The sequence below is a fragment of the Hibiscus syriacus genome, unplaced genomic scaffold (genome assembly GCF_006381635.1).
Source record: "Hibiscus syriacus cultivar Baekdansim isolate YM2019G1 unplaced genomic scaffold, ASM638163v2 tig00002237_pilon, whole genome shotgun sequence".
Lineage (NCBI taxonomy): Eukaryota > Viridiplantae > Streptophyta > Magnoliopsida > Malvales > Malvaceae > Hibiscus > Hibiscus syriacus.
In genome coordinates this window covers 9,416,447-9,425,062 of record NW_024061918.1, presented here as the reverse complement: position 1 = coordinate 9,425,062, position 8,616 = coordinate 9,416,447, and the positions used below count along the sequence as shown (strand labels likewise).

Sequence of the window (8,616 nt, the reverse complement as noted above, 5' to 3'; positions counted from 1 at the left end):
GATTAAACAAAGTAGTCAATCTTAACATTGTCAAGACAAATGCAGTGGATGTCAAAAAGGACTTTAAGATGGTTTGTAAAACACAAAATTTAAAAGAGAAATGTTTTAACTGCAACAAGATGAGACATACGTCATCCGACTGTAGGCTTTCAAAAAAGTTGAAACCAAATGAGACTAATATCGTGACATAAATTTTCAATGAAGTATTTGAACTTGACCTATGTGTTGTGGTTTTTGAAATCAACTTGATTGATTCAAATTTATGAGAATGATGGTTTGATAATAGTGTCACACGTCATATTTTTTGTGACAATGACTCCTTTATTGAGATGGTTCCTTGTGAGAAAGGGGGAAACTCAAATTTGAGCAACACTATAACTTTCAAGATCAGAAGGAAAGACACTATGATTTTAAAGATGAACAAAAAAAATTTGAGACATCAAATTGTGTTATATGTGCCCAACATATGAAAGAACTTTGTCTCTTAGACACTATTCAATGTACATGATTTTAAGATGATGTCTAAATCCCAAAACTTAGTTTTATAAAAAAGGGGATATTTGTGGGAAGAAGATATGTATTATGTGATATGTGAAAACTCAATGTTATCTCTGTAAATGTTAGTACTACGAATAAGAATGTTGTTTCTTCTGTTTATATGTTTCAATCATTTAATTTATGGCATGATAGACTTAAAGATGTTAATTATGATATTTTATGTAGATTAATTAACTTAGAATGCATTCGTTTCACATAGATATAAACATTCGTTGAGACAAAACTAACAAGGAATCGCTTGATCTACATGATATTTGTGATTTAAAGTATGTTCTCTAGAAGAGGGAATAAATTATAAATGTAAACATTTAAAAAATCATCATTCTAAAAATCTTTAAAATTTTAAAATTCTAAAATTCCACGACCTTAGCGTGGACTTTTTTTCCATTTGTGCTTATCGTGTTTTCTTTAAGGATCTAAGGATATTTTTTATTGTATTTTTACCATGGTTGTTACCTTTAAAAAAATTCATCCTGCTTTCCATATAATAGTGAATTTTTAAAACAAAACCAAAATTACATTTATCAATCAATCTTGCAGTAAAAATCGTTTTTGTACAAATTTCTATCACAGAAATCCAGGGCTCATAACTAATTACCATGTCCACCTCACCAGCCAGTAGGAAAAACAGTTGGCTTCCTCGGCAAAATCTGCCGACCAACACCTCAATCTTTCTTTGCCATTGAAATTGCAGTGGCTCATAATTAGGGATGGGTAAGTACTCGAATCAGACTGGTTTCAATCTGATCTAACTCAATTAGGACATTTTTTTTTTTAAATATCCTAATTCAAGTCAGGTAAAAAAATATCCGACCAACACGAAAAATAAAATAATTATACCATAAATATTTAAGGATAGTTATAGTAATACTCTTCTCTATTTTTCAATTAGACCCTATGTTAAAAATTAAAATTATATATATATATATATTATTGTCGAGTGTAAGTTTTATCCCAAAAAAGAATCAAATAAAAATCAAACCTAAGTGGAATCAGATTTCGGGTGAAAAGTATATTTATAATAGGGTCGAGCCAAAAACCGAACCCAAGCTAGAATCAATCCTATCCCTAGGCGTAACCAATTTACATTTCAACCGCTTAATGGTTCGCTGCTACATCCAGCACTCCAGCTAGTTTAGCATTTAAATAAATCTATAATCTAATTTTGGCATTTTCCCTGACCTTTTTGGAGGCTTGTTCTACTTTATTGTATGAAAAAGGGCATTCTGCGACCTTATTTCATTTCAAAATGAGTCTTCATGACCAAAACTTCTAAAACCCAAGTGCTGCTTTCTACTCGATAATAAAGAAAACAAACTAGAGATTAAGGCAAAGATACGAACAAAACATACCTCCATAATCTCAAAATGCCATATTATATTTTTCAAACGCTCATAAGAATACAAAATACCAGAAATCCTTCATGTCATCAGGGACGAGGTGTTAGCCTATCCATTAGTTTATTACAGACCACATCGACCCAAATGAACCGAATCCAAAATTAGATTTAAACGAAAATCAATGAATCCATTACCTAAATCTTCAAGCTCCACCGGTCTTCTTATTTGGCTCAAATACGTACTTAATAAAAGACTCCTTAATCGAAAGGAGCTCCGGGAATTCCGACTTCAATTTGTTGGCGTCAATTTCGTTATTGCTCCTGCGGGCTAGGATAACCTTGGCCTGCTCCTCGAAATTGAAGTTGTTCCAGGTGAAGCCGGGGTCGATGTAGTCACGGTACTTTTCTAATATCTCATTGTGACTGACCACTCCAGGGTTTGTGAAGTTCCAAATTCCGGTAAGGTTCCTCTTCCCCATCTCGATCGAAATGGGAAGAAGTTCGTCGAGGATGGTCATCGAGTTAGGGATGATAACCACCTTATTGTATCGAGTGATTTTCGTGATGAAGTTCCGGGGATTGGTTAAATCCGATGAAATAGGCATCCTGACTCGCAATGTACACACATTCTCATAATTCTTGAGCAGCTCCTCCACCTTTTCCAATCATTCATAATGATCCCGTTATTAGAACAACAGAACAATTCAGATCTAGATGTACTAAACTACAACAAAAACCAGATTCATGAATCCTTGCTAAAATCCAAGAATTTCAAGCCGAAAACAATGCCAAAATTTTCAAATATCTCAATGAAACCTTAAAACAAACAATGAAATTAACAAATCTAAATGATATAAACAACCGGATAATATCCCCATGAAAGCACAAGATCCGAACAGCCTTGGCATTTAAAAACACGAGGAAATACAAATGAAAAAACAGATCAAACAATAAAATAATCAGATCTAATAACATAATTTGCAAAATTTGAAGGGAAAAATGAAGCTCGCTTACCATAGCTTTGGTCTTAGAATAAAAGGAACTAGTGAAATTTGGAGTATCCTCTTCCTTAAACCCGATACCCGATACGATCGGATGAGCCTCATCATATTCAAAGATACAATCCGTGGCATAATTAATCAAGATAAGGCCTTTTTCTCTGCAAACATCAGCAAGGGTAAGAGTTCCGAGACGGTCTCAACCTTACGGGATTCGCACCAGTCGACATTCGGACGACTGGTGACACCAGCGGCATTGAAAACATGGGTCAGATTCACGGAGGCTACGTCCGACTCAGGAGAAATCCGTTCTGCAAACGACCGGAGCCGTACTCAAAGTCGATTCCCTTGGCTTCGCAGAGTTTACCTAATAAACCACAGATCCAACCGGTTCGACCATAGATCATAAACTTCAATTTTTTTCTCCGTTTAGCCATTGGCCGTAAACCCATAACTTATTTATTTACTATTATTTGTGGGTTTCTAATACAGAAATGCAGGGTTTGAATTTGGGGGAATGAGCACTTCACATTTATATAGAAATTACGAAGCCATTAATCTTTTTAGTAAAATATAAAAATATCATTAAATTGTATTCAAATCATTCTATAAATACTTAAGCTGGTGTTTGGTTCGCTGGAATGTTTATGATGAAATTAGAATCTGTGAAGGAATTGGAATCTGTTAAGGAATTGAAATATGAATCTGAAACATGTTTGGTTGGCAGGAAATTGAATTGGAATCAAATTACATATTATGTTTGGTTCGTAGACATGTTAAATGAATTTGATTTCAGTAATGTAAAATGATAGAATTGCCTTTCTTTTTTTTTTTTTGCTTAATTTTAGTTTGTTTTATAATTTACATGTAGCAATATATTATAAAAATTTAAAAAATATTAAATTTTTATTTTACTAATTGATTATTCATTTTAATAAATTATAAAAATCATACTAATAAACATCATAAGTTAAAATCATTCCAATTAGGAATGACCATGTGTCGGGTTTTTGGTCCACCCGACCCGATAACAAGGGAACCTCCACCAGAGACCCGACCTGACCCGACCAAAATAAAACTTCACCTGACCCGAAATAATAAAAAAAATTATTTTTATTCAATAAAAAGTGACTTAATTGAAAAAAATTATATATCGAGGGGTAATATTATAATTATTCTTAAATATATAAGGTAAAAATATTATTTTTTCGGGTCGGGTCGGGTATTTTTCACTCTAAACCCGAACCCGACCCGAATATCAAACTTAAAAAAACCCAACTCGACTCGAATATCACACTTAAAAAAACCCGTCCCGAATATCACACTTAAAAAACCCCGACCCGATCCCGAATTTTAAAAAAAACCCTGACCCGAACCGAACCCGACCCAAATATCACCCTTAAAAAACATGACCCGACCCGAATATCAAACTTAAAAAACTCCGACCCGACCCGAACCCGATTTTGTTTAAAAAAAATCTGACCCGATCCCGAAATTTTAAAAAAATCTGACCCAAATACTAAAAGATTGATGAGGTTAATATGGTCAAATTTCACATTCTCTCCTTCAAATGATTTCAATTCCATCATGGATGGAATTTATTTTCCTTAATGAATTGGATTTCAATTCTATCAATTATTATTAAATTAATATAACCTCAATGATTAAAGTAATAACTATTTCTTCTAGAGATAATGATTTTAGGCAAGTTGTTTAGATGAAAATTTAAATATTCGTTCTTAAATAGTTGAAAGTATTTTCAATGTATATAATATTATAATTATCTCATACTAATAATTTTTTTGATATTTTAAAAAAAAATATTTCAAAAAATAAAATATATTTTCTATAAAATTAAATAAAAATCCATGATTTATTTTTTAAAACTATAATTTTTTTAAAAGTATAACATTTTAAATGTTTTAAAATAAAATTAAATCCACCGTGAAAAAATTATTTATTGTTGTCTCTTTCTTCCGATTTTTTTTTTCATAAAATAAATTGGATTACACATACAAAGAATTTTATGTTGGAATTTTTTTTCTATTTGTAAAATGAGATTCAAATGACGGTACTATTTGGCTTGCTCATTTAATTTTACTTTCGTATGACCTAGATGATCATGATCGGAGTCTAGTGCCTTTATTGCTTATGCAATATTAACACATTTAACATGTTGGTATTTTGACTTGAAAAATATCCAAACGCCATAATGTGTCTTCAAATTTTGTTGATACCATGGTTATCAAAACTGTATTGGATCGGTCGGTTCAACCGGTTAAACCGTGAACCGGTGGCCTGTCGGATCGGATCGGCCAGTTCAACCGGTTTGAATCGTCGGTTCATTTTTTTTCTTTTAAAAAAATTAAATCAAACGACATCGTTTGTTCAACGAACCAAGTCAAATTCGAGTATTGCTAAGCTCGATTCGAACTCGAAAACTTTAAAAGTAAGCTCAACTCGACTCAAAAACTCACGAGCTAAAAATTATCAAGTTCAACTCGAACTCGAAATATAATATTAAAACTTGAACTGGAAAATGCTCGAACTCAAAATAATTTAGAAGTTTGATTGAAACCTAAAATTTGAGCTCAATTGAAGCAAAAGAATAGTTCGCTTTGTACTCACCAAAAGGCTCCATGATTTTGAATGTCAAATTACCTCTATTATTTATAGAAGTAAGTTGGAATGCTCTTCTATGTTTTTTAGTCATGTGGGATTGTTTTATTCTCATGTTTTTACTCTTTAAACTTTTGGGATGATCTTCTATGTTTCTTAGCCATGTGAGATTGTTTTTTTTTTAAAAAAATTAAACCCATTTGTAATGATTTTTTAAGCCCCAATTTTATTTTTTCATTATAGTTATATAATTATATTTAGTATTTAATATGTTTACCTTAATATTATGTTGTAGTTGATTTGAATCATTTTGTTTCACTTGATTTTGGTTTTTAATTTATATATGTTATGACTTGTGATATTTTTATACCTTTTAATATTGTAAACTTAAAAAAAGTCTTACATATATATATTAATATTGCTTTGAATATTATGTAAAATTAAAAAAAAAAATATTTTATATAAAATTCGGTTCAACCGCGGTTGAACCCGATTGAACCAGTGAACCAGTACCTTCACCGGTTCAATGTCCGGTCCGATTTTAAAAACATTGGTTGATACACTTGTCCTTGCTTTTGTCGCCGTTGTTCCTACTACTTCGAGTAGTTATGTGACCCCTCAGACCGGTGCGGATAGTCTGATCCGATTCGGGGTGTCACATTAGGGCCACCGGAGCAACCCACCGTAAAAATATCGGAAAACTTAAAACTTTTATTAAACGTGTAAAATCATAAAATCATTTATGAATACAAAAATAAAATTTATCAGTATTCGAAATTAAAACATATTTTCAGACTCGGATATAAAAACAAAATACAAGTTACATGTCCCTTAATCACATATATCATACTCTGCAAGTAACGCCGGAAGAACTCCCTTAGTGATGTCGATAGCTGCACTGGTACCATTCTTTTAACCTACAATGGTGAGTAATATAGTGAGCTTCGGAAAACTCAGTAATACAGAACTACCAGATGATGCTACAGGCATGCAGATAAATGGTAAGCCATATAATTTCTTTATTGAATTAGATGTATATCGATTTTCAGGATAATCCGGAGTTCCATTAATAGTTCATCGAGTAGAAGCCATGAAGATCACAGTTCATAGGAAGCATTCATAGTATCACATTTTTATGAGTCGAATAGGATGTCTAGTGTGTTCCAACAGTACAATAAAATCATAATTGGTACATTAATCAAATAATAGTTCAGTAAATCTCATAAATCATACTGTAGTATAGCTTTTTAAACTCATAGTTTAAAATCATTGTATAAAGAGTTAACTTAAGGAAACATCTTAAGGCCTGAGAGCCTACCCAAAAAAAATTTCTGGGCCAAGAACACATTTTAGGGCCGCACCATTAAATAGCCTACCTCTTATACGGAGTAGCAAAAAGACGAATGATAATTTGAAGACAAGGCTGGCGTTGAAGATCCCAACCTCTGTTTTGAAAACCGGACCGGACCGGACCGACCGGTTCAACCGGGAATCGTTGCTTAGTCCAGTTCAATCTAAACCGATTGAACCACTATTAGTGAACCGGCCAGAACCGCTGAACCATTCGAACCGGACCGGCTGAAAACCGGAAAAAACCGAGAAAAACCAGGATTTTTGTTTTTTTTTTAATTAAACCAAACAACGTCGTTTGTTAAACGAGCCAAGTCGAACTCGAGTATTGCTGAGCTCGACTCGAACTTGAAAACTTTAAAAGTAAGCTCACTCAACTCAAACTCACAAGCTAAAAATATCAGTTCAACTCAAACTCGAAATATAATTGAAACTTGAACTCAAAAAGGCTTGAACTCAAAAAAAATTAGAAGCTCGATTGAAGCCTAAAATTCGAGCTTAATTGAAGTGAAAGAATAGTTCACTCAATGCTCACCAAAAGGCTCCATGATTTTGAATGCCAAATTACCTCTATTATTTATAGAAGTTAGTTGTGATGCGCTTCTATGTTTCTTAGCAATGTGAGATTGTTTTGTTCTCATATTTTTACTCTTTAGACTTTTGGGATGCTCTTCTATGTTTCTTAGCCATGTGGGATTGTTTTTTAAAAAAATTTAAACCAAACAATATCATTTTGTTATGATTTTTTTAACCCCAAATTTATTTTTAAATTATAGTTATATAATTATATTTATTATTTAATGTTTTACCTTAAATATTATGTTGTAGTTAATTTGAATCATTTTGTTTCACTTGATTTTATGGTTTTTAACTTATATATGTTATGACTTGCTTTGAATATGACTTATGATATAAAAAATTATTTTTTATTAAATATTTTGGTATTTTATTTAATTTTTTAAATAATTATGACGTCGTTCGGTTCTTCCGACCGATCGGACCGATTCAACCGGTTGAACCAATAAACCGATAGCATAACCGGTTCGCTAATCGGTCCGATTCTAAAAACCATGGTCCCAACCATGGCCATGAGGGCCAAACTGTCATAATTGTCGGACCCGCGACGCAATATGTCCATCGGAATTATCTAAAGTTGTTAATTTAAAGACGTTTCCTCATTACTTTCCATAGAAAATAAAATACGTTCCCACATGCATGCATTTTCTTATTCAACCTTCGATTCTTCACCAGATTTAGAGAAGGTAACATCTTCAAACTTCTAGATCTAGGCGGAGAGGGTTCATTTTGGTCTATTCTGAGGAGGTTTTGAAGTTCAGGGAGTCAAGGACTTCGTTTTGGGGTCGTCTTCTCTTCGCCGACACCGATTTATGGTGGTCAGATTGTTTTGGCGGTGACCGCGAGTGGTTTTCTGATAAAAGGAAAAATAACTGAAGGGATGATCAAGTCCATCTGTCTTTTTCTTAGTTCGACCGCTTTGATTTCTCATATCACCCTATGAATCTGGTGTTTCTGATCTTACTTTTCCCATTGCTTTTAATTGCATTTGATCTCTGTTTGATTGTTTATATATGCTTGAGTTGTCTATCTACCTTAGGTTCCCAACTTCCACTTCATTTTGGTTCTTTAATCTGCTTCATACTTTTCTTTTCTAACAAGGGTTTTTTTTGGGTTTCAACGTTTTATTGATTAAACGTTTGTTATTAGTGCAATTATAAAATTATTTTTCTGAAT

At 32.7% G+C, this 8,616-nt stretch overlaps 1 pseudogene; it reads right to left on the bottom strand.

Moving 5' to 3' along the window:
• Positions 1 to 1,915: 1,915 nt before the first annotated feature.
• LOC120139550 lies at positions 1,916 to 3,365 on the bottom strand (annotated as a pseudogene).
• Between the last annotated feature and the right edge of the window lie 5,251 nt (positions 3,366 to 8,616).